Source organism: Heloderma suspectum, chromosome 4 (genome assembly GCF_057233095.1).
Source record: "Heloderma suspectum isolate Gila_16-S chromosome 4, 16-S_ref, whole genome shotgun sequence".
Taxonomy (NCBI): domain Eukaryota; kingdom Metazoa; phylum Chordata; class Lepidosauria; order Squamata; family Helodermatidae; genus Heloderma; species Heloderma suspectum.
The window spans coordinates 298,095,191-298,120,531 of NC_139461.1; the positions used below are offsets into that span (position 1 = coordinate 298,095,191).

Here is a 25,341-nt window from a genome sequence, read left to right on the forward strand (position 1 = left end):
TGAAAATAACAAGAACCCATCTTCAACCCCCACTTTACCCTGGATCTTTATCCAGGGTAAAGATCATTTTATCTGTCCAGGTCCGCCATAAAAATATTTTCTTTCCAGTTCTTAAATCTGGATTTCCCCATAAAGTCAATTTAGCATGGGAAAATGAGTCAAACTGTAATTGACGTGACATTATATGCCACACTTCTCTAACTGCCAAAATTGTGGGAGGAGCTCCGTCTGCCTTAATATGCCGAAAACCTAATGCCATCAGTTTAGGGAGAGGATCCAGACAAGAAGATTCCAACACTGACCAAGGCGGAAAATCTAATCTAAGTGGAAAAGACCAACATTTAGTACAAGTCGGCAAATAGGCCCAACGGCACATAGCTCGATCTGGAAAACCGAACCCGCCTTCATGAATGGGAAGTTGCATCCTTTTCAAAGATATTCTTGGTGGAAAGACCGCCCGCCATTTTGTTTTACGAAACAAAGGATTATGTTTTTGGATATGTTTGCCTCCTAGCTGAGCAGAGTTTGCTATAGAGTTTGTATCCAGAGATGAGTGTATCTCACTGGTTCTCTACATTCCACTAGGTTTCCGTTCTGCCCATTATCTCTATGTACTCCTTTTAACACAAAGCACTCCAACTCTCCCATCTTGGCTCAGAGGCTTCTAGGATTGCTGTAGAAACACACATATATGGTGTCCCCCTTCCTCTCTGGCATCTGCATTTTCCCTTGTGGCCCTTTTGCCTCTTTTTTGACTGGATAATATGTTTTACTGTCGGTGCACAGCCTATTTTACCCTGTCCTTATCTGGGCAATTGGAAACATTTTTATCTCAATAAGCACCAGCTGCCTGGTGTTCATTTTGGTTCAGGTGAAACCTGCCCATTTTTATGACATCCACTGAAAGAGTTTTACTGCCTAAGTACAATTAGTTTGCAACTTTCACACAGCATTGGTGATGTCTACTGAAAGGTAAGGGTTGTAAAACTTTACTACTGCTGATCGTTATGTGCAAGTAGAACTGTTGTTAAATGCTTTTTTATTTGCAGTCATATCTATCTATTCACGGGGGAAAAACAACCATTGTCAAGTAGTGGAGAAATTAGTCTTTCATTGGAATTGTGCTGCAGGGACATCTTGCAATTTATTCAAGTAAAAACTCTCAGGATGGTGTACATTCAAATGATAAATACAATAGATTGCTAGAATGTCAGACTAGGAATGGGTTCAAATTTCCAGTGAGCCATGAAGCTCATTGGGTAACTCCAGACTAGTCATTCTTTCTCAGCCTAAACTACCTCACAGGGTTATTGTGAGGATAAAAATGGGCAGGGAACCATGAATGCCACTTGAGCTTCTTAGAAGAGAGGCAGGAAGGATATAAATGCAATAAGGGCGCAATCCTATGCATGTTTAGACAGAAGAAAGTCCTACAACTCCCAGTATTCCCCAACCAGCATAGCTGGGAGTTGTAGGACTTTCTTCTGTCTAAACATGCATAGGATTGCACCCTAAATAGAATAAATAAATAATAGAATAGACAACACCAGTCAAAACAACAGCTATAAAATTCTGCAGGAAAAAAAAGATGCTCAAAAAGAGACTCTTGTGACGGCTGAGTGCCTCATGAGTGCTTTCATGAGGAGCTGAAATATGCAAAATCAAAGAGAGTGCTTCTGTATATGTGCAAAGGACCATTACCACATCACTGAAGGCAGCTCCATAATATGATCCCAACAGAGGCTAGGAGTCTTCTGATACAGGTATAGAAAGCTATGTGCAACTCAGCTCCCTGTGCTATGTGTGTAGCCAACATGTTTTAAAAACCTGTTATGTGAAAAGCAGGCACACACTAAGAACATAATGTATGAAGCCAAGTGTGCATTGAAGCAGGATTTCGAACTAGGTTCCCAGAGTTTTGGCAGGAGTTGTACTGTATGAGCTCTTGATGGGAGGTTTGCATTTTTGCCTGGAAGGAAACCTCACTCCTTAAATCTAGGGGCTGAACTACACATTGCCATGGCCCCATTGGAAGATTCCTCCAAGGAGGAAGCATTAGAAGTTCCAGCAGAGGACGATGCCCAGGTCTTGCCTGAGCACCAGGAAGAATGGGACACACACACATGATGTGTCTTTGGGAGATTTAGCTCTGCAGTAGGGGAGGGCTAAACAACCCTGTCCTCTGCCATTTCCACAGTTCTTTCCCCTTCTCCATGGCTGGATGTAGTTATGTAGTGTGTGTGTGTGTGTGCACCCACACCAGGTGATGTGCAATTAACCCCCTAACTGTTTGTGTGTGTGTGAGCGAGACAGTTGGTCAGAGGAGAGGAAAGGCGGGAATACATGCTCCATTATGCTCTTGCTGAACAAGGACCTTCCTTCTTTTCTGCAGTCTTTTGCTGATTTTACTCCCCCCAGCTTATTTGTGAATGTCTTAATTTGCGATATGTTTTACTTTTAACTTGTTCGTTGGTTTTTAAAATCTGGTAAGCCGCTTGGAGCATTGTTAGGTGGTTAAAAGATGTAAAAAAAATCATATCTATATTTGTTTCTTTAAATGGATATAGTTAGTGTCATGGTGAAGGGACGAGTGGTGTGGCTATGCTAGACCAACAGTATCTGCAACAGGCATGATCTCTCTTAGTCTCTCTCTCTACCCCTCCCCTCTCCCTCCCTCTATGGGTTTATGAGATCATTGTCCTGGCACTCCTACAGGACGTTGCTTGCTGAGTGGATCCTGCAGGGCAGGAGGAGCATCTTCCTCCAACAGGCATGGGGAGAAGAGTGGATCGTCCTTCTTCCAGCTACACGAAAAGAGAGAGTGTGAATGACAGATGCGGCGGCAACAGCAGCAACGTCTCAGCGGTAGCAGTGAGCCAAGAGCGTAGCAGCGATGCAAATCTCCAGCACTGCACTTTTCCTCCTGGCGGTAGGAAGGAAGGGAAAGCGGGGGGTCTGGTCAGAGACTAAGCGGAGAGCTGAATGTCATAGACGTCATAGAAGTCATAGAATCATAGGGTTGGAAGGGGCCTACAAGACCATCGAGTCCAACCCCCTGCTCAATGCAGGAAGCCTGATTCTCAGGTGGTCTCCCATCCAAGTACTAAACAGGGCTGACCCTGCTTAGCTTCCAAGATCAGACGAGATCAGGCACATCCAGCCCTAGTCATTAAGGGAAGAAGATGGGGTTGGGAGAACCAAGAGTCAAAACTCTGGATTTGATAAGGAAGAAATTTTTCATAGAGCCTTGAACTATCAATCGGGAATTAAATAAGGAATGATGAATCTCTGGCTTATATAAAAGTGATTGTTTGCTACAGGCACGTACAGGGTTATAGAATCATAGGGTTGGAAGGGGCCTGCAAGACCATCAAGTCCAACCCCTGCTCAATGCAGGAAGCCTGATTCCCAGGCAGTCTCCCATCCAAGTACTAACCAGGGCTGCCCTGCTTAGCTTGTGTTTCTTTCTTGGTTTCCCTTGGATAAAGAATGTGATGCTACAGAGGCTAAACACTTTGCCCCGTTGGAGCCAAGGGCTTCTTTCATAGGCTGCAATTGACAGAGGAGAAGCCAGATTAGCTGGTTGCAGCAACAGAGTCTCATGGCACCTCAGAGACATCGCACATTTAGGACACAATGCTGTGCATGTTTAGAGGGAAAACAGTCCTATAACCAGGATGCTGGGAGTTGTAGGTCTTTTTTCTGTCTGACCATACATAGGATTACTCCCTCATGATGGCATCACAAGCTCTTGTGCATCTGATGAAGTGGCTTCTAGTCTACGAAAGCTGATGGTTATGCCGTAATACATTTTGTAGTCTTCGGGGTGCCACAAGAGTCTTTGTCATTTTTTGTAGGTTGCGCAGCAAAGCTGGCTGCATAGCCATTGGGTGAGATAGAGGAGCAGATTCATTTTTGGGGGGTGGGATGTGGGGAATCCCGAGACTCCTGTCTCTCTGGCAATGCCAGCCTTCGCTCTGAAAGCCACCTTCTCTGATATGGCTGGGTGCTCTGTAATCACTGAAGAGGGGACTTTGCACCTCCTCAGAGCTGCTTTCATCTGCTGAATTCCAGAGAACTGGCTGGGGTGGAGTGTGGCTGAGCGCCAGGCCCTAATTTAAGCCTTGGTGCAGGGGACTACAGGCTTCCACCTGCCCCCAGGATATTCAGATTCTGGCTGTTTGCCCTGCTGGTTTGTAATCCACACATTGCCTTCCTGCTTGGTGGGATAAATAAAGCTGTTTTCCCAGAGATACTTTCTTCTTAGTGGTAGGGCGAACACATTTTTTTGAACAGGGCAAGCCTCCTCTGCCATGTTTCCAGAGGAGGCTTTAACTGTGCAATTGATGCTCAATGCCACATAAGCGGAATATGTGTGTGTGTGTGTGTGTTTGTGTGTGTCCAGACAACATAGTCTTCAGTTTGTAGCCCTCCTGTATTTTCCCACAGCTTCTTCAATCCTTTTTCGTACCAGGACCCCCCCCCCCAAAAAAAAAGACATTAAGGAAGAGTGGTGCAACTAGGTAACTTTATTTATTAATGTATTTATTTTAGACCATAGATGGGGAGAGCAATCCTATGGCCCCTACGTAGTGTCAGGGCGGGGGAGGATAGGATTGCTCGGTTTCCTGGCTCTGAGGTCAGAGACGGGGCTCCGAGCTGGGAGCCAGGAAAACACATTTCCCTCCCCCTCTCCCTTGTAGCGGGCATGGTGAGAACCACCAGCGACCTCTCCGTGCTCGGAAAAAGGAGTGCAGAGACCAGGAAAAGGGGGGTGTTCCCAGGGGCAAAGAGGAGTGGTAACTAGGGTGGCTGCAGTATCCCTTTTCCTATGGCCGCCTCAGCCTCCTTCCCCCCCACACCTTCAAAGCACTGCTGGTACACAGGCGAAATCACCCATCTAGCAGAAATGCAGGGCCACTGGCGTGTGGAGGAGAAGATCACCTCCGCTGTCCTGCCGCCCTGCATGGGATATTCTGCAGCCTATGAGTTCGGAGGCTGCCAACTATCCACATAGGAATGTGCCCTTAGTCTGCAATCCTGTGCACATGTTCCTGGGAGAAAGCCCCACTGAATACACTGGGGCTTATTTCTGAGTAGACACGAATAAGATTGGGGTGTTAATGGTCTTATGGGGCACTCCTTTAGACAAACATGTGTATTATTTCAGTTGTGAAACACGAAATTAGCATTTCCTTTCTCCACACACCCTACCACCATTCCATCGTTTACATTTGCTTCTACATTCCTGATACATTAGAGCAAAAACATGAAAAATGTTTGCCAACCCTGATAAAAAGAAAAAGAAATACTCTGAGCGTGTGCATTTTTGCTGACTTAACTTGGAGCACCATCATGCCTCCAGTAAACATAAATTTTTGCTCCCCAATTTTTCTCTGCCCACCTTAAACTTTTTTACAAACAGATACATGGGGTCACGAAGAGTCGGACACGACTGAACGACTGAACAAAATAATAATAATAAAAAAAACAGTTTACAATTTTGCTTTTAAAAGGCCTGCAAACCGGAAGAACTGCTCCCCTGTGTTTTGGGGGGCCACCCAGACCTTTTAGGCTGGCTAACAGGAAACTGTACTTCGTTTAAAAGCAGAAGGGGCTGCTCCTGATCTTGCGGCTGTGAAAGAAGAGGGGAAAATTGAGTGTGACAGCCTGAGGCGTGCCACAGCTTGTTCACATAGTGAACAAGCTGATTTCCTCTTCGGTCTGAACTAAGGTATTAGGATAGTTTGGATGATCATATTTCAGCTAAACAGCTCGAGACCAGGTTATTTGAAGGACTGCACCCATACAATCCAGTAATCCTGTCTATGCATTAACAGCTCCTTCAGAGGACATCCTGAAGTGCCTGCTGTTAAGATAGGTCAGGTTGACATGATCCCTTCATGGATCACTGCCTTGTTGTGGCGAGGGGGCTTGCGTAACTCAGTGGAGCCATAAGCTATGCCGTGCAGGGCCACCCAAGACGGACAGGTCACGGCAGAGAGTTCTGACAAAATGTGGTCCATTGGAGAAGGAAATGGCAACCCACACCAGTATTCTTGCCAAGAAAACCTCATGGAATGTATAGGGATGTATGAAAGTCACTTACCTTTTGAGGATTATGTTGATGGTGGGAGGGGAGGCGCTCCGTCCCTCCCCCCGGAATCCTGGACGGGGGGGAGGCTCTCTGTTCCTCCCCGCCCCAGAATTCTGGCTGGCCGGCTGTGCTTCGCAGGGATTCTGTGGAGCCGCCGGCCAGCTCCGCCAGTGTCAAGGGCTCCTTGGAGGCCTCTCTCAGTCTAATCCAGTAGCCAAGTCCAGACACAGACAAATGGATTCTTTTCAGAGCTTTATTCCTCTTTTACAACTTAACAACTCTACTGTTAGCAACTAGATATGAGCAGCAGAGTACCTATGCCCTACATTGGAACAGTTGGTCCCCGTTTGAAAGGGAATTACTGGCAGACCCCTGAACTTAAGGACTAGGGAGAGTCCCTCCCCTTTTCCCTTGGATCCTCTGGGCACAGCCTTGTTTGCATGCCAACCAGGCACTACACCTCCTTTCTGCACCCTCCATTTGGCGCCGCTCTCTGCATCGGCGTTGCGCATCCATCAAGTCTGCTTCCCACGCTCTGTCACTCCCAGGACTGCTATCTAAGCTAGGAATGCTGGTGGGAGGAATCTCCATCAGCTGTTGGCCCTGGGAAAGAGGAGCGCGCTCCTCTCCCAGGAGTGACTCCACTTCCTCAGAATCAGAACTACTCTGGGATTCAATGGGCTCAGTGTCCACCCTGACATCCAGCAGCCGGACATCTGGCCGCTGGCAGGGACGCAAATGGCGGCGGCCGTAGCCGCCGCCGTTTGCGTCCCTGCAGTCAGCTGTGATAGGCTACATAAACATTTACGTAGCCTATCACGTTTTTTTTTAAAACCTAGCTGTGATAGGCTATGTAAATCTTTACATAGCCTATCACATCTTTTTTTTTTTTTAACCGGAAATGGCAGCGGCGGCAGCCGGTCAGAAGACCGGACGCCGCCGCTGCACCGCCACCAGAGCCACCATCGGAGCCGCCACCGCCAGGAAGATCCGCCCCAGGTAAATCTCGTCCTGGGGGGGGGGGGCGGGGGGCAGACCGTTCCACCACTGATTTCGGGGGGCCGAATGCACTGGCATTCAGCCTCCCCGAGATCCATGGTGGAATTCTCTGACATCCCTAGGAACGTATCACAAGTCTAAAAGATATGACGCCAGAAGATGAGCCCCTCAGGTCGGAAGGTGTCCAATATACTACTGGGGAAGAGCAGAGGGAATTTCCAAGAAGTGCCAGAAAGAGTGAAGTGGCTGGTCCAAAGCCGAAAGGACACTCAGCTGTGGATGTGTCTGGTGGTGAAAAGAAAGTCCGATGCTGTAAAGAACAATATTGTTTAGGAACCTGGAATGTAAGATCAATGAATCAAGGTAAGCTGGAGGTGGTCAAACATGAGATGGCAAGATTGAACATTGACATCCTGGGAATCAGCGAACTAAAAAGGACAGGCATGGGCGAATTTAATTCAGGTGACCATTATATCTACTACTGTGGGCAAGAATCCCATAGAAGAAATGGAGTAGCACTCATAGTCAATAAAAGGGTGGGAAAAGCAGTACTGGGGCACAACCTAAAAAATGACAGAATGATCTCAGTACCAATCCAAGGCAAACCATTCAACATCACAGTAATTCCAGTCTGTGCCCCAACCACTGAGGCTGAAGAAGCTGAGGTTGATGGGTTCTATGAAGACCTACAACACCTTCTAGAACTAACACCAAAAAAAGATGTCCTCTTCATCACAGAGGATTGAAATGTTAAGTAGGAAGTCAAGAAATCACCGGGATAACAGGCAAGCATGGCCTTGGTGTACAAAATGAAGCAGGACAAAGGCTAATCGAGTTTTGCCAAGAGAACATGCTGATCATAGCAAACACTCTTTTCCAACAGCACAAGAGGCGACTCTACGCATGGACATCACCAGATGGTCAATATCGAAATCAGATTGATTATGTCCTTTGCAGCCAAAGATGGAGAAGCTCTATACAGTCAGTCAAAACAAGACCTGGAGCTGACTGTGGCTCAGATCATGAGCTTCTTGTTGCAAAATTTCAGCTTAAATTGAAGAACGTCAGGAACACCACTAAACCATTCAGGTATGACCTAAATCACATCCCTTATGAATATACAGTGGAGGTGAGGAATAGATTTCAGGGATTAGACCTGATAGACAGAGTGCCTGAGGAACTATGGCTGGAGGTCTGTAACATTGTTCAGGAGGCAGCAACTCAATCCATCCAAAAGAAAAAGAAATGCAAGAAAGCAAAGTGGCTGTCTGATGAGGCTTTAGAAGTAGCTGAGGAAAGAAGGGAAACGAAAAGCAAAGGAGAAAGGGGAAGATATATCCAACTGAATGCAGAGTTCCAGAGAATAGCAAGGAGAGACAAGAAGGCCTTCTTAAATGAACAATGCAAAGAAATCGAGGAAAACAATAGAATGGGAAAGACTAGAGATCTCTTCAAGAAAATCGGAGATCTCAAGGGAACATTTTGTGCAAAGATGGGCATGATAAAGGACAAAGAAGGCAGGGACCTAACAGAAGCAGATGAGATTAAGAAGAGGTGGAAAGAATACACAGAAGAACTATACAGGAAAGATCTGAATGTCCCTAATAGCCATGATAGTGCGGTCACTGAACTTGAGCCGGACATCCTAGAGAGTGAAGTCAAGTGAGCCTTAGGAAGCATTACTAATAACAAAACTAGCGGAGATGACAGTATTCCAGCCGAGCTATTTAAAATCCTAAAAGATGATGCTGTTAAAGTGCTGCACTCAATATGCCAACACATTTGGAACACTCAACAGTGGCCACAAGACTGGAAAAGGTCAGTTTACATTCCAATTCCAAAGAAGGGCAATGCCAAAGAGTGTTCAAACTACCATACAATTGCGCTCATTTCACATGCCAGCAAGGTTATACTCAAAATCCTACAAGATAGGCTTCAGTAGTATGTGAACCGAGAACTACCGGAACTACAAGCGGGGTTCCGAAGAGGCAGAGGAACTAGAGATCAAATCGCCAACATTCGCTGGATCATGGAGAAAGCAAGAGAATTCCAGAAAAACCTCTGTTTCTGCTTCATTGACTATGCTAAAGCCTTTGATTGTGTGGATCACAACAAACTGTGGCAAATACTTAAAGAGCTGGGAGTACCAGACCTTAGCTGTCTGCTGGGAATCCTGTACGAGGGTCAAGAAGCAACAGTAAGAACCGGACATGGAACAACCGATTGGTTCAAAATTGGGAAAGGAGTACAACAAGGCTGCATATTGTCGCCCTGCTTATTTAACTTATATGCAAAGTACATCATGAGAAACGCGGGGTTGGATGAATCCAGATCGGAATTAAGATTGCCAGGAGAATTATCAACAACCTCAGATACGCAGATGATACCCCCCTAATGGCAGAAAGCGAAGAGGATCTCAAGAGCCTCTTGTTGAGGGTGAAAGTGGAGAGTGCAAAAGCTGGTTTGAAACTCAACATTAAAAAAAACTAAGATCATGGCATGTGGCCCCATCACTTCCTGGCATATAGAAGGGGAAGAAATGGAAGCAGTGACAGATATTATTTTTTTGGTCTCCAAGATCACCACAGACGGTGACTGTAGCCATAATATTAAAAGACGCTTGCTCCTTGGGAGGAAAGCTATGGCAAACCTAGACAGCATAGTAAGAAGCAGAGACATCACCTTGCCGACAAAGGTCCGTATAATCAAAGCTATGGTTTTCCCAGTAGTAATGTATGGCTGTGAGAGCTGGACTGCAAGGAAGGCTGAGCGCCGAAGAATTGATGGTTTCGAACTGTGGTGCTGGAGAAGACTCTCACGACTTACCTTCCCTCCTGCCAGCCAGAGCCATTCGCCTCCTCCCTGTCCCTGCCGATTGCCTTTTAAAAAAAGTCTTAAAAAAAAAAAAGTGATCGGGAGGATGTGCCCATAGACTCATACACAAATAGTCATGAATCTTGCATATAAGTCTATGTGTCCATAGGCTTATACGCAAGATTCACTGCTCTATTTTGCGTATAAGTCTATGGGCACATCCTGCTGATTGCCTTTTTTCAAAAAAAAGACATTTACCTTAAACTAAGGCCTTTACAGCCACAAATGGCATTCCGGACGCCATTTGCAGCCACAGTCAATCTGGCCCACCAGCGATACGGCAATGGCGGCCATATCGCTGGCACTTCGGAGCTGGCCAGCAGGGAGGATCTGACCGGTGAGGTTTCCTTGTGGAGGCGGAGGTAAGTCTTCCGATCCTCCACAGATTCCGGGGGGCCGGATTCTTTTGAATCCGGCCTCACTGGGGTCCGTGGAGGATTTCTCCCCCATCCCTACATCTCACATCCCGTTTCAGGGCTTGTAAGCATGGATTGAACCATGGTGCAGTCCGAGCCCTGATCAGGGGGAGGGGGCGTTTTGGAGCCACTCGATCTAATGTCCCAGTGACTGTGGCATTCCACCCACCCACCAGGGTCTCGACTCCAGAGAATCCCCAAGCACGTTCAGGAATCCATTCAGATCCATAAGATGCCTGGGGTGGACTATTTTAATGGGTCCTCCACCCCTGCGGAGGGGTTGTGGAACCGAGAAGTCCGATGTCACCAGATAGTGATCTGACCATGACAATGGTGGATATACCCCCGACTTCCAGATCACTCCCTCCTTCTCCAGAAACAAATACAAGGTCTAGTGCATGACCAGCTACATGGGTGGGCCCAGTTAGAATATGGTGCAGCTCCCAGGAAGCCATAGTCTCCATGAAGTCCTGAGGTGCCCCTGTGAGGATGACCTCTGAATGTACATTGAAGTCCCCCAACACCAATAAGTTAGGGGACTGCACAAGCACATCAGAGACCACCTCAAGCATCTCGGCTAGGGAGTCAGTCATGCAGCAGAGTGGACAGTACACAAGCAGAATCCCCAGACTGCCCTTCGGGCCCAACCTCCAGTACATGCACTCAGCAGCCTTGGTCTCCCAGAGAGGGGGTCTGGTGAAGACCAAGGACTCCTGGTAGATAACAGACACTCCCCTTCCCGATCCCCAGCCCTCAGCTGCTGTGCATACGAAAATCCGGCTTGGCACATGGTCGCCAGAGTTGGAGCAGCAGCCTCAGCCAGCCAGGTCTCCGTAATACATGCCAATATAAGCTTGTACTCGTAAGCAACGTAGGGAAGTTATTACAACAACTATTTGGAAAAATCCAAGTATAATGAAACAGGCAGCACGATCCAATCAGTGGAGGTGCAAAGACCCAAAGGTGGAGGATGGCCTTATCCAAAGCCCTGCTGGGCTAGTGCTAGTGGGCAAAATGGAGGGAGTGGTGGTGTTTTTCTTTCTTCCTTTCTGTGGGTGGTGGGCTTGTTCCCATTGAAAGCAATGGGAGGGAAATGATGTATGCCAGCTCTAGGGCTGACATACATTTCTGTCCTTATCCCCCTGGTGCTCAGGTGGGCCTGGGGTTTGGCGAATCAGTGGCTGAAGGTACAGGAGAGGTCCAAGCAGAGCCAGAGTCCACAAACAGTCCAAGTCAGATCCGGAGTAACAAATCTCAAGCCGGGCAGTACAGATAAAAGTGGTTATGCAAAGAGAGTAGCTAAATCCAGGCCAAAGATGATTTTGTCTCAGGGACTACCCCGGCTGGGCAGTCCTGTGTCTGAAACCTTCTGGTGCTGGACTCTGCTGCTTGTTTGAAGCTTCATCACCACAACTGCACAGCATAGCTCTGCTGAGCCACCAGTATTGAGGTCTTCCAGTGAAGTCCCCTCAGATTGGAAGGCTTCCTCCTTCTGGCCTACTCAGTTCCATGATAATATCCCTCAGGAGTGACTCAAATAATATAAAGATTACAAAACATAAACTGGAGAAAAGGTAGTGTTTCTTCACATACCCTCATTTCATTTCGTTCCTCTTTTACAAATTAAGAGAGCAATCCTTTTGTCCTTGGGAGGGTGTGTAATGTGAGTAGGAACTAAAGTGATTTAGAAATAATTGCATGAGGGGTGCAGAATCAGTTCTGGGTGAGACCAGCAGGGAAAGGAAGCTAAGGAGTATCAAACTCCTTTCAGTTTTGTATATAGTTGGGTAGCAGCACACTGCTCAGTAAAGTTTGTTCTAGTTCAGTCTCTGTGGTTCGTTTTATAATCTTGCAAATACTATAGGGTGTCCCAGGGTTTAGGATATTTCAGAATTCCCTTTGTGCAGGTGAAAAAGGAGGTCCAGTGCTGGAGGCCGCCTTGTTGTGGCAGTGGAAATGTCCATCAGAATCGCTCCTCTGCTAGCAGTGCAGAAGGAGGACAGGAGAACGTCAGGGTGGATCAAGGGATACCTTGGTACCAAAGCCCTCTCATTCCTCTGACACACCTTGTGTCCTTGTGGATAGCTGCACAATTCTTTTCTTTCTCTTGATTTTTTCTTTATTGTACAAACTAAGAAACAAATTACAACCATAACTGAAGTATAACATTACACAGTTGGGATGTAACAACAACAACAACAATAAAAAATCTTGTCTAAAATACTATATGGATCTAATCCCTAAAATTAAAAATAAAAACACAATCTTTTAACCATCCACGTCAAGTGGTCTTATTGAACACTGCCACAGGGAAACTTGGGTAAGAGGAGGAGAAAAAAGAGGTAAGGATTGATTAAAATATGTGATGAATAGCATCCTGGCCCAATAATCGAAGACACTTTCAGGTAACAACACACCTTTATTTGATAAAGAGAAAACAACGCTGCAGCAAGAGGACTTCGCTCTCTGTGCAGTGAAATATAACTCCTCGCGTCGCTGCACACTAGACACCGCTAGCTTTTTATTCAGAAATTCATAGAATCATAGAATAGTAGGGTTGGAAGGGGCCTACAAGACCATCAAGTCCAGCCCCCTGCTCAATGCAGGAATCCAAGTCAGAGCATCCCTGACAGATGGCTGTCCAGCCTTGTCTTGAACGCCTCCAGTGTGGGAGAGCCCACTACCTCCCTAGGTCATTGGTTCCATTGTCATATTGCTCTAACAGTCAGGAAGTTTTTCCTGATGTTCAGCCAGAACCTGGCTTCCTGTAACTTGAGCCCATGATTCCGTGTCCTGCACTCTGGGATGATCGAGAAGAGATCCTGGCCTTCCTCTCTGTGACAACCTTTCAAGTACTTGAAGAGCGCTATCCTATCTCCCCTCAGTCTTCTCTTTTCAAGGCTGAACAGGCCCAGTTCTTTCAGTCTCTCCACATAGGGCTTCGGCTATTGGGTGGTATAGAAATGAAATAAATAAATAAATAAATAAATAGGGCTTTGTTTCCAGTCCCCTGATCATCTTTGTTGCCCTCCTCTGAACCCTCTCCAGTTTGTCTGCATCCTTCTTAAAATGTGGTGCCCAGAACTGGACACAGTACTCCAGATGAGGCCTAACTAGTGCTGAGTAGAAGGGATTGCCACCTGATCATGTGCAGAATGCTTGTTGACTAAAAAGGTAGCCTAGTTTAACCACAAGTTCTTAAACCGTTGGCTGGCCTGTCTGGAGAATGGTGACATACAGGCAGTTCCCTATTTGGCTTGTTCACATATACAAACTTTTTCTGGTTAGGCAAACTGCTTTTCAGAGCTTTGTAGCTCTTGAATTTTCGGACAGAGAGAGTGGGAGTGGTCATGTACACATTCGAAAATTCCACAGTGAAGATACCCAGGCCCAACCTTTGCTGGGCCTCAGTATGGCTTCACCCTGGTCTATTTCATTTGGCCATAACAAAGGGAACCATACCCCATCAAACTTGTCTGTACTAGACAAACCACACATGTCTTTGCTGTGTTGCATTACTTTCTCTGACAAGGCAATTTCCCACTCTCTCGCCATCCACTTTTTCACAGAAAGATTGTTAGCAATTTTCCAGAGCTGCAATTTCCATACGTGCTGTAACTAATAACAGAGTGACCAACTCCTTGTGGATTATAGGAACACCTAAGTGGTCAGTAAGGGACGAAAGAGCATGGGCTGAGACAGCAGTTGCCCTGTAAGGTCAGACATTTCCCCAAAGACAGCTTTCCAAAATGTTTTTACTGGCTTACTGGCCCACCACATATGCATAAAAGAACCTATTGTATTGCAACCTCTCCAGCAAAGTGATGAAACATAGTTATCAATATGGTATGATTTTAGAAGTGTCCAGTGCCATCTTAAAAGCACTTTAAGAGCTGCTTCTTGAATTCTGGCTGAAGCTGTTCTTAAAGGTGGTTGAGACCACGTTTGCAGCCATTTGTGTTCACCAGTTTTAATTTCTAAATCACCTTCTCCCTGGTAGCACTATTTTGACTTTTTAACAATCAACAAGCATTCACATCTCTAATATCTTTCTGTAAGTCCAGATCAGCAACACAACATCCTATTGTAGGCCTAATTCCTATGATCATTACCCTCATTGGGAGGTGGCTCAGAAAATAATATGGTTAAATGGAGTAGGATGTCATCACATCCACCCCCTGACTCAAGGCAAGGTTCTCCCCGTAGATCAGGGATGGGGAATGTATGTCCCTCCAGTTGTTGTTGGACTACAACACCCCTCACCCCTCACCATTGACTATGCTGGCTAGGGCTGGTGGGAATTGCAGTGCAACCACACCTGGAGGACCACATGTTCCCCACCACTGCCATAGATTACCCCCATATTGGACGGCATGCTCCTGGTGGTTCTACGTGGACCTATGGCCCAATTGGAGTCCACCAGGAGAAGAGCCTTCAGTGTGGTGGCCCCCTTTCTTTGGAACTCCCTGCCCTGGAGGTCAGGCAGGCACCAACACTGTGTTGTTTCTGGTGCCTCCTGAACACAGCACTCTTCCAGGAGACATTCCTTAACTGACCAGCTATGGTTTCTATTGGCATTCTGTTTTTAAAAAGCATACTTTTAGTATGGAGTTCTAATCTTTTATTTTCCGTTCACCACTCTGAAATCTGTTTTAGATATGGAGCAGTATACAATTATTGTACATAAACAAACAAATATCATTCTGGCCAGTATGCTGTAGGCAGAGAACAGGAGCAAACAAGATGCAGTGAAAGTGCTTGTAATCCAGGCCACATGAATTAAGCACATGAGCAGAAGCAGAGCTATAGGTGAATCACTGCTGGGTGGGGAAAGGCATTATGAGACAGAGCAGCATCACACATGATTTTGAAACATGCTTGGCCTGTTAGCATAACAATTTCAATTGCACAACACACACATTGCATTTCTAATCTAACCATGGTTAAGAGTTTGAGAGTGTGCTGTGCTCTTGATGCTCCTTCGTCGTCGTCCTCCTCTCTCCTATATGTATTTATTTATTTATTTATTACATTTCTATACTGCTCCATAGCCAAAGCTCCCTGAGCGGTTTACAAAGGTTAAACATTAAAACCTTATAGGTTGGTTTAGGGTGCAATCCTATGAAGATAGTCGGCAGCCTCCAAACCCGGAAGCTGCCGAGTCCAATGTAGGGTGGCTGGAGAGTGGAAGTGCCCTTCACCTTCACTTTCCTGCCACCCTGCATTTCTGCTAGATGGGTGATTTCTTCAGAGGAGGAGGGAAGGAGGCTGGGGCAGCCATAGGAAATGTCATATGGCTGATGCCCCTGTCTCCTCCCCTCTCCACCCCTGGGAACACCCTCTTTTCTCACCTCCGCACTCTGTTTCTGAGCGCAAAGACATTGCCACAATCAGGCTGGCTATGAGGGGGAGAGGGAGGGGTGGGAAGCCTGGTTTCTGGGCTCCTAGGTCAAAACCTTGTTTCTGACCTCAGAGCCCAGAAACCAAACAATCCTATGTCTCCCCCAGACACTGTCTAGGGGACATAGGATTGCTCCCTTAATTATGTTGTAGTTGTAATGTTCGGTCTGCACTGATACACTAACCATGGTTAATGCCACTAACCAAGCATGTCCTAACCAGAGTTTTAATCCAAGGTTTGAAAAGTTTACCTAGCAATAATCATGGTTGGAAGAGATGAATGCATGAAAGCAAGTCATGGAATGGGGAATTCGCTTGCCAGCAAACACACAGCGCTGTGCTTCCCATCTTGTAGCCGTGTTTAGAGTGAAGCTAAATCTACACTTGGCAAGTGTTGGTGGCAAGTTTGTCAGGTTTTTCAGTGTAAGGTATTGGGATAAGACAACTTTAGTTAGATAACATCCTTCTTACTGTAGCCCTTTCTTTATCCATTAAGGTTCTTGCCATCAACAGCTTCCACTCTGCACTGGGTGATCATGGCAGTCTAAGAAAGATCATTCAAAAGAGAAGCCGTCAGGTTGGAACTTTGCTGAATTCTTCAATAAGTAACATTTGTTTAAAAACCAGATTGAAATTATCTGCAAATGTCTTTTTATGTTGAATTTTTTTAGCATTGGCTTGTGTGTCTTGAGGTGGAATAGTGACTCAGTGGATATATGTTGATGAGCATGGATATTGCTAGGCGCTTAACAGATTTGGGGCCCAGGCCCATAGGACATCAATCTGCATAAAATTTAGATAGGGTAAGTCATATCTATACATGCACATTTAGAAATAATTACTAGGGTTTATTTAAATTTCGCAGAAGGCAAAGCCAGCCAATTAATTTCCCAGCCAAATCAAACCATATAAAATACATTCTTTAATTCAGTGGTGGGCAATTTCAGGAGGTCCAGGGGTCTTTTTTTGCTCCCTGGATTCCTCCATAGGACACCCACACACACAGGTTCCAAAAACGGGGGTGGGGAAGGTGTCCAGAGCTGTTATGAAATGTCGCAAGGGTCAAAATTAGCTTGCAACAAAGATAATTCTGAGTCTTTGGGTGCTCTTTAGCAGTTCTGGACTCCATTTTGTTTGCCCCCCCCCCCGGGTTTTAAACATTTTCTTTGATCCCCTTGAGTTTTTTGGGATAGCAGGAGCCGCATTGATGGGCTGCAAGGGCCAGGTGGCCTGTGGGTCACTTGTTGCTTTAATTAATTAATTTGCACCCCCACCCAGATCATCTTAAATCAGTAGTTCTTCAGTTACAATTAATTTGCAATGACTGTAAACGGGTGTCAAAAAATGCAGAAAGAAGTGTGGCTGGTAAGTTTTCTCATAAGCCCTTGCAAACGCCCCCCGACCCCTGCGATTAAGTTTAGATACAAAGCTTCCATTGGCACCAATGCAATGATTTTTTCTCAGCTTAACTGCTGGGTGGGGCGGGGTGGGTGGGTTAACCCTTACCTCCCCAATGTAATCCCCCTTGAAAATTGCTCCTTGCATGGCAATTAAACTGAGGAAAAACATTCCATTGGCATCAATGGACACTCAGAGCTGTGGGTAAAAGATTTAGGGCACTGGTAAACAGATTTGAGGCCAGGGTCCCACAGGCTCACACCTAGCAATGCCCCTGTTGGTGAGACTGAGCACCTCTTTGATCCTGAGCCCTTAAGCGTGTACACACTCTTCAATTGTGCCAGGCGAATGAGATGGCTATCACAGCGTTATAAGAGATGTGCATTGCGGCATTCACAGGATCTGAAGCCATTAGACAGTCTGCAACCTTTGCAGCATCGCACAAAAAGGAGATGGACTGTTGCCAATGTAAAACTTGAGGAGGAAGACAAAGGGCCATTCCCGAAACTCATCGGAAACGTAAAAGCAAAATGTAGCTTTTTAGCGAGCCCTAGAATTCTCTAGACTAGTACTTTGTGCATCTGGCTGTGATCTCCAAAGCCATTTAGCATCTGCTGAAGCAGACTCTAGCCCACAAAAGCTTGTTCCAAAATAAATGCATTAGTGAGTTGCAGAAGAACAACAACAGAGTATAGTGGCACCATACAGATTACTAAAGTGAAGAATGTTAGAGTTATTTGGAAATAAGCGTGTTTTGAATTATAGCCCCAAAGCCACTTTTTCTGTGCACATTACTTGGATGGCAGACCCTAATGATCAAGTTTAATGCAGGCTGAAGCTAGAACTGGGATGTCAAATCTGTGCATATTTACATTCTCCTTAGTTACATACTAGTGAATGGATGCAGCTTCGCACAGGTTGGTTGGAATAGCACTTAGTTTGGTAAGTGAAGCCTTCAAGTGAAGCCTTCAGAATTGGACACATCGTGTCCACCCCATCTTAGTAAAGCCACATCTGCTGGCACACCTAGGCAGTGCTCCTGCCATATTGCATCACTATAGACCCCCTGAGGGAGTGACCCCCTGAGGGAGCACCCCAAAGCAGTGGGGAGGAGGCAGCCATAGAACTCTGTTCCCCAGACTACTCCTCCTTGGCTTCAAATTGTTTCAGTTGACTTCTGGTTAGGGAAGTCTGCCACCTAGTGACCAAAGATGGTATGCAGACTTCAAACACACAGACACATTTAAATTAATTTAAATTAATTAATGCATTTTAAAAACCAAGTAACCCTGAGGTGCATGCCAAGTTTCAGATGACTAGGTTTCACGGTCTTGATGCTATGGTGGAGACAGACAGACAGACACACATCCTTTTTTATCATCATAGATGAATGTCATTGACAGTGTTTATTTATTTCCTGGGACAACATTTTTGTCCCCCTCCTCCAACTCTTTCTTGGCACTACCTTTTAAATATATCTTGGAACTGAATTTTTAACCTTCCTAGAAACTCAGAGCCATAAAGGACCGATAATATTATACACTACCCTGTTATCTATGTAATGAAGGGAAGGTTTAAAGTATTTTAATAATAATAAAAAATGTACTATATGTAAAGGGGCCAGCTCTGTGATATCTCAGTCTTGCCACCCCACCCATGTTGTATGTTCTTTTCAGTTTATTTTTAATTTGAGGGCCTCATTGAAATGACATAATGACACCAATTAAAATCAAGGAGGGAAGATGAAATGCTGCACAATCAAGAGAGGAGACTGTTGGAATGACCCCAACTTAGTGAAAACTCTCTTTTAGCAACACAATTGCTACTCTGTAATGAAACAGTTTTTAAGATGACTTGGTGTTAACCATTAAGTCCTGGAGTTTTAGACTTGAAAAGAAAAGGGTATATGTATCGGGTGTTTAAGATCACACAGGAGTTAACGTTGTCAAAACTGCAGCCTCCAGATACTTTCTCTATATAGTTCTACCATTCATAACAATGAGACAATTTTATATTTTACATGAGCTTGGAATCATTGTAAAATATAGGTAATTTATTTTTTAAAAAGTCAAACTCGGAGCATAGACTATGACTCAATTGTTTTTTTTTTTTTTTACCCCAATATCAGAATAATAAAACACTTTAAAAAGTGTAGAAGAGTTAATGAATGTTTCTATTAAAAGCTTGCTCTGGTGAAACAATTAGCCTTTGATCAACCATCTATCTTGTTTTGTAGCTCTTCAGTTATATATCACCTGATATATGTGTAAAATATTTAATCAGTGGAGAAGGTGTGGATAAATATCCAGAGGTCGGATTATTTTCTATTGCGGATGATGACAGTGGACGTATGTATGTGCACCATTCCATTGATCGAGAGAAAACTTCCTCTTTCGAGGTATTCATTTAAAGCAGAGAAAAGCATTTAAGTAATAGGTGCTTACTAACTGTTCTCCTAATCGTAAATATTTTATGTTATTTCATTCCATATCTCTTTTAGTATCTTTGAGTCACTAAAAGTCTTGGGCATGCCAAGTGGTGGTTGTATAGTAGCTTAGATTATTTACAGAGCAATCTGGAGTTCCCGGGGAGAACATTCTAGGAACCATAGGATATAGTGGATTCTCTTCTGAGGATGCCATGATTGGGGAGGGTGAAAGAGGTTGTTCCAGTGGGCAGGGAGAGGAGGAGACAGAGAAACATGGATCCGCCCCCAGGTGAGTGAGTGAGCTGGATGGGCATATTTCATTTCATTTCATTTCTATACTGCCCAATAGCTGAAGCTGTCTGGGCAGTTGACAAAAATTAAAAACCATTAAAAATACATTATACATAGTATAAAAATCAATTTACATACAAACATATAGACAGACAGACAGACAGACAGACAGGCAGACATATATCTAAACAATTCTTAAACCATCAATAAGAAAAATCCAGAACCTGATTGAAACCTCGTCATACGTTGCCCAATACCTGAGAGAAGAGGAAGGTCTTAACCTGGTGATGAAAAGATAACGATGTTGCTGTCAGGCAGGCCTAGTTGGGAGATTGTTCCATAATTGGGAGGCCACCACCAAGAAGGCCTTTTCCCTTGTTGCCACCTTCCAAGCCTCCCTTGGAGGAGGCACCTGGAGGAGGATCTTAGATAATGAATGTAGTGTATGGGTAGGTTCATGCTGGGCGAGGTGCACCATAAGGTGTTGTGGTCCCGAGCCATGTAAGATTTTATAGGTCAAAATCAGAACCTTGAATCAGGCTTGGAAACACAGGCAAGCCATGCAAGTGGGCCAGAATTGGTGTTATATGTCTAGACCTTCTTATCCCTGTTATGAATCTGACCACCACTTTTTGCACAAGCTGCAGCTTCTGAACCATGTTCAAAGGCAGCCCCATGTAGAGTGCATTGCAGTAATCTAACTTGGAGGTTACCAGAGCATAGACAACTGAAGCCAGGTTATTCCTGTCCAGATAGGGGGGTAGCTGGGTCACCAAATTGGTAGAAGGCACTCTGTGCCACTGAGGCCACCTGAGTCTCAAGTGACAAAGATGGCTCCAGGAGAACCCCCAAGCTATGACCCTGCTTCTTCAGGGGGAGTGCAACCCCATCCAGAAGAGGTTGAGCATCCTGCATCTAGTCAGTCTTCTAAGTCTTCTCAGGAATGAGTTTTAGTTTATTAACTCTCAAACAGTCCATTGCCATAGCCAGACACTGATTTAGCACATCCACAGCCTCACTTGATGAAGATGAAGAGGAGAAATAGAGCTGCATGTCATCAGCAACACACTCCAAACATCCAAATGACTGAACTCACCAGTTTGATGTAGATGTTGAATAGCATGGGGCGCAAAACTGCCCCCTGCAGAACTCCCTACTGGAGAATCCAAGGGGCCAAGGTATGTTCTGCAAGCACCACCTTCTGGAGCTGACCCTCCAAGTAGGACCAAAATCACTGCAATGCAGTACCCTCCACTCCCAACTCAGACAGTCATCCCAGAAGAATACCATGGTTGATGGTATCGAAAGCCACTGACAGATCAAGGAGAATCAACAAGGTTACACTCCCCCTGTCTCTCTCCCAACATAGGTCATCATACAGGGTGACCAAGGTTGTTTGTGTCCAGAACCCGGCCTGAACCCTGATTGAAATGGATACAGATAATTGGTCTCATCAAACCACATCTGGAGCTGGTTGACAGCTACCTGCTCAAGGGTCTTCCCCAGGAAAGGAACATTTGCCACTGGCCTAAAATTATTAAGGTTTTCTGGGTCTAGGGAGGATTTCTTTAGGAGTGATCTCACCACTGCTTCTTTCAGGCAGCTCCAGACCACTCCCTCTTGCAAGGAGGACACACCTCCCTGGCCCGGCTGGCTGTTTTCTCCCTGCCAGTTTTTATAAGCCAAAAGGGGCAAGGATCCAATATGGAAGTGGTTGCATGAACCTATCCAAGCACTGTGAAAATGTCCTTAAGCTATATCAACTGAACTCATCCAAGAAAACTGGACAAGGCAGTGCTTTGGATACTTCACCTGATTCACCTGCTGTAACACTGGAGTGTAAGTCCCAGTGGATGCAAGATATTTTATCCTGGAAGTGCCCAGCAAATATATTACAGCCTCAGACAGATCTATAGTGTCCTTAAGGCCAGGATGTAATAGGTAGGGATTTATGGCTTGTGTAAAATGTGTTCCGTCTGTGTTTTGCGGATTGTCAAGCACCTTTTGTTCCGTTGTCTGCTCAGACAGATTTGAATTTTTTTCCGATTGTGCAGAAAAATGCACAAATAATTTTGTAAGAGGGTTTGCAACAATTTACATAATTTACCTTAGTACCTAACATTTAACGTACTGCCCGCCATTCTATTCAACTTTTCCCCACGTATATTTATCAGCAGAAACTGCATGTTTTCTAGGGATGTCAGAGAATTCCGCCATGGATCTCGGTGAGGCCGAATGCCAGTGCATTCGGCCCCCCGAAATCTGTGGTGGAACGAAGCCCCGCCCCCGTGAAAGTCACGTGAAATGGGACACTTACCCGGTGCCATTCGCGCTGCTCTGTGAATGGCGTCCGCGTCCACGGCCGCCATTCCCTTTATCACTATAGCCGTGATAGGCTACGTAAATACTTACGCAGCCTATCACGGCTAATGCAGGGATGCCATTTGCGTCCCTGAGGAAGCCGTGATAGGCTGCGTAAGTATTTACGTAGCCTATCACGGCAAAAAAAAGGGAACGCTAATGGCGGTGGCTACGGCGGCCGCCATTTGCGTTCCCTTTTTTTTTTCCGTGATAGCCTACATAAATATTTACGTAGGCTATTACAGCAAAAGAGAGGGGCACAAATGGCGTAGTGGCTGCCATTTGCATTCCCTCCCCCCCGTAATAGGCTACGTAAATATTTACGTAACCTATCACGGCAAAATACAGGGACGCCATTTGCATCCCTGCAGGCTGCCCAGTGGCCGGATGTCTGGCTGCTGGCAGCCCCGGCTGGCAGCTCCGTGGAATGTCCGCAGAGTGGAGCTGGCCGGAGAGAATTTCAGGAGGAAGGACAGAGCACCTCCCTCCCACACGGTGAATGTCACCCTTCGGAAAGGTAAGTGACTTTCGTACATCCCTAGTATTTTCCTATGAATAAATATGCATATATTTCAAGAAAGTAAAAAAAAAAAAGATCCAAAAGTCCATGGACTCCTCGTGTCCTGAGGGGGACACTCATGTCTCTGCAGCAGATTCTGCAGGTCAGATTCTTAGAAGTCTGAGCTTATTTTAGTCCATCTCAAATTAGTCTATTAATAGGTGTCAGGGTGGAAACTGAACCCATAGAGCCCCAGAGCAGTTCTGATTCTGAGGAAGAACAGCAATCTGTGGAATAGGAGCTCGCTCATTTCTGACAAGCACAGCAGCTAGGGATGTCAGAGAATTTCGCCACGAATCTCAGGGAGGCCGAATGCCAGCGCATTCGGCCCCCCAAAATCGGTGGCGAAACGGTCTGCCCCCCCGCCCCCCCCCCCGGGATGGGACTTACCTTGGGCGAATCTTCCTGGCGGCGGCGGCTCCGGCGGCGGTTCGGCAGCAGCGGCGGTGGAGGCGGCCGGTCTTCTGACTGGCTGCCACCGCCTCCATTTCCAGTAAAACAAAAACAACAACAAAAAAATGTGATAGGCTACATAAAGATTTACGTAGCCTATCACGGCTAGATTTTAAAAAAATACCGTGATAGGCTACGTAAATGTTTACGTAGCCTATCACGGCTGATTTAAAAGAAAAAACAAACAAATGCGCGTACGCAAATGGCGGCGCCCATGGGCGCCGCCATTTGCGTTCCTTATTTTGACGTGTCTTAGTCTATGTAAACATTTATGTAGACTAAGACGGCGAAAATAAGGGGAACACAAATAGCGTAGCGTCTATGCTATTTGCGTTCCCCTTATTTTCGCTGTCTTAGTCTACATAAATGTTTACATAGACTAAGATGTGTCAAAATAAGGAACGCAAATGGCGGTGCACATGGGCGCCGCCATTTATGTACGTGCATTTTTTAAAAAAAATCAGCCGTGATAGGCTACGTAAACATTTACGTAGCCTATCACGGCTGACTGCAGGGACGCAAACGGTGGGGGCTATGGCCGCCGCCATTTGCAGACCCGGCCAGCCAGGATTTGGGGGGGGGAGGGATGGAGCGCCTCCCCCCCGGCCAGAATTTCGGGGGGGAGGGACGGAGCGCCTCCCCCCGGCCAGAATTTCAGGGGGAGGGATGGAGCACCTCCCCCCCACCTCGAATCAATTTTGTAAAAAGGTAAGTCACTTTCGTACATCCCTGAGTCAGCAGCTGGCAGAGATTCCTCCTGCCAGCATTCCTGGGAGAGATAGTGACCCTGGCAGTGAGAGAGCACTGGAGGGGGGCTTGCTGGATGCTCGGTGCAGATGCAGGGAGTGGCGACAGATGGAGGGCACAGAAAGGAGGCGCTCTGCTCGTTTGGTGCTAAAACAATGGTCGTGTCCCAAGGACCCAAGGGTAAGAGGGAGGATCTCTCCATAGCCCATATGTTCAGAGTCTTCCTGCTGTTGTCCTTCAAACAGGGACCAACTGCCTTACCTGGAGCTTAGGCTACTCTGCTATCTATCCCCAGTGTTCCATGCTTATTCGCTAGTGATTAGTATCTGTAAGAGTCATAAAGTAATAAAGGAATAAAGCCTTGGAAAGAATCTTCATTGTCTGTGTCCTGAGTTGGCTATTGGAGGGGACTGCAAGAGGCAGCTAGGGTGCTCCTGACAATAGGCCACGGATGACCCTAAAAAGCTCCGTTGGGCAGCAGATAGAGGATTCAATAGTGGCAGCAATATGTTCTTTCTTTGTTGCCCTCGCTGCCCCTGAATATACATGACCATAGGCACAGACCAGTTTTTGATTGCGTCCACTAGGAGTTTTTCTCCATCTGCACTTAAGCCGTGTTCTATTTTGCTCTCAGCTCTGGAGTATACCATGGAGCAGTACAAGTTCTATTCTGGAGAGGGCACTCAGGAGCAATCATGTCAAGCACCCAGGTCATTTCTGCATTCTACAGATCAACCATGGTTTCGACAGGAAAACCAGCCATATCAGCTGGAAACCTCCCCAGAACCCTCTGGAAACCCTCTGGATCCATTAGTCTCTGGGGACTGACCATCTTAATAGGTTCCCCCACCCTTGCAGAGGGAAAAAGCTGCTGTAAGTCTATACCTCAGCAGGTGATGATCTGACCATGACAAAGGGACTGATTCAAAGTCCCCCACCTTCAGACCACCATCTCCATGTCCAGTTGAGAAAACCGTCTACCCCACTACGTATGTTTGGCGGATAACATGTTGGGACAGTCCCATGGTTGTCATGGAGACAATTAAAAACTGAGCTGCCCCTGCCAAAGTGCTCTCAGCGTGAATGTTGACACCCCCCAGAACCAACAGTCTGGGGGACCCTAACAGCACACCCAAGACCACTTCTGTCGGGTCAGATAGGGAGACTGTTGAACAGCAAGGTGGGCAATACGCCAACAGAATCCCCTATTTGTCCTGGTGGCCCAACACAAGGCACAGTCACTCCAGACCAGACGGACAGGGAGCTGGAAGGGGGGGATGGAATTCCTATAGACCACAGTGACCCCACCCTATCCCCG

At 46.1% G+C, this 25,341-nt stretch overlaps 1 pseudogene; it reads left to right on the forward strand.

Annotated features, from left to right (window-relative positions):
- Positions 1–3,797: 3,797 nt before the first annotated feature.
- The window catches only part of LOC146348923 (cadherin-like protein 26), a 56,838-nt pseudogene continuing 35,294 nt past the window's right edge, over positions 3,798–25,341 (forward strand).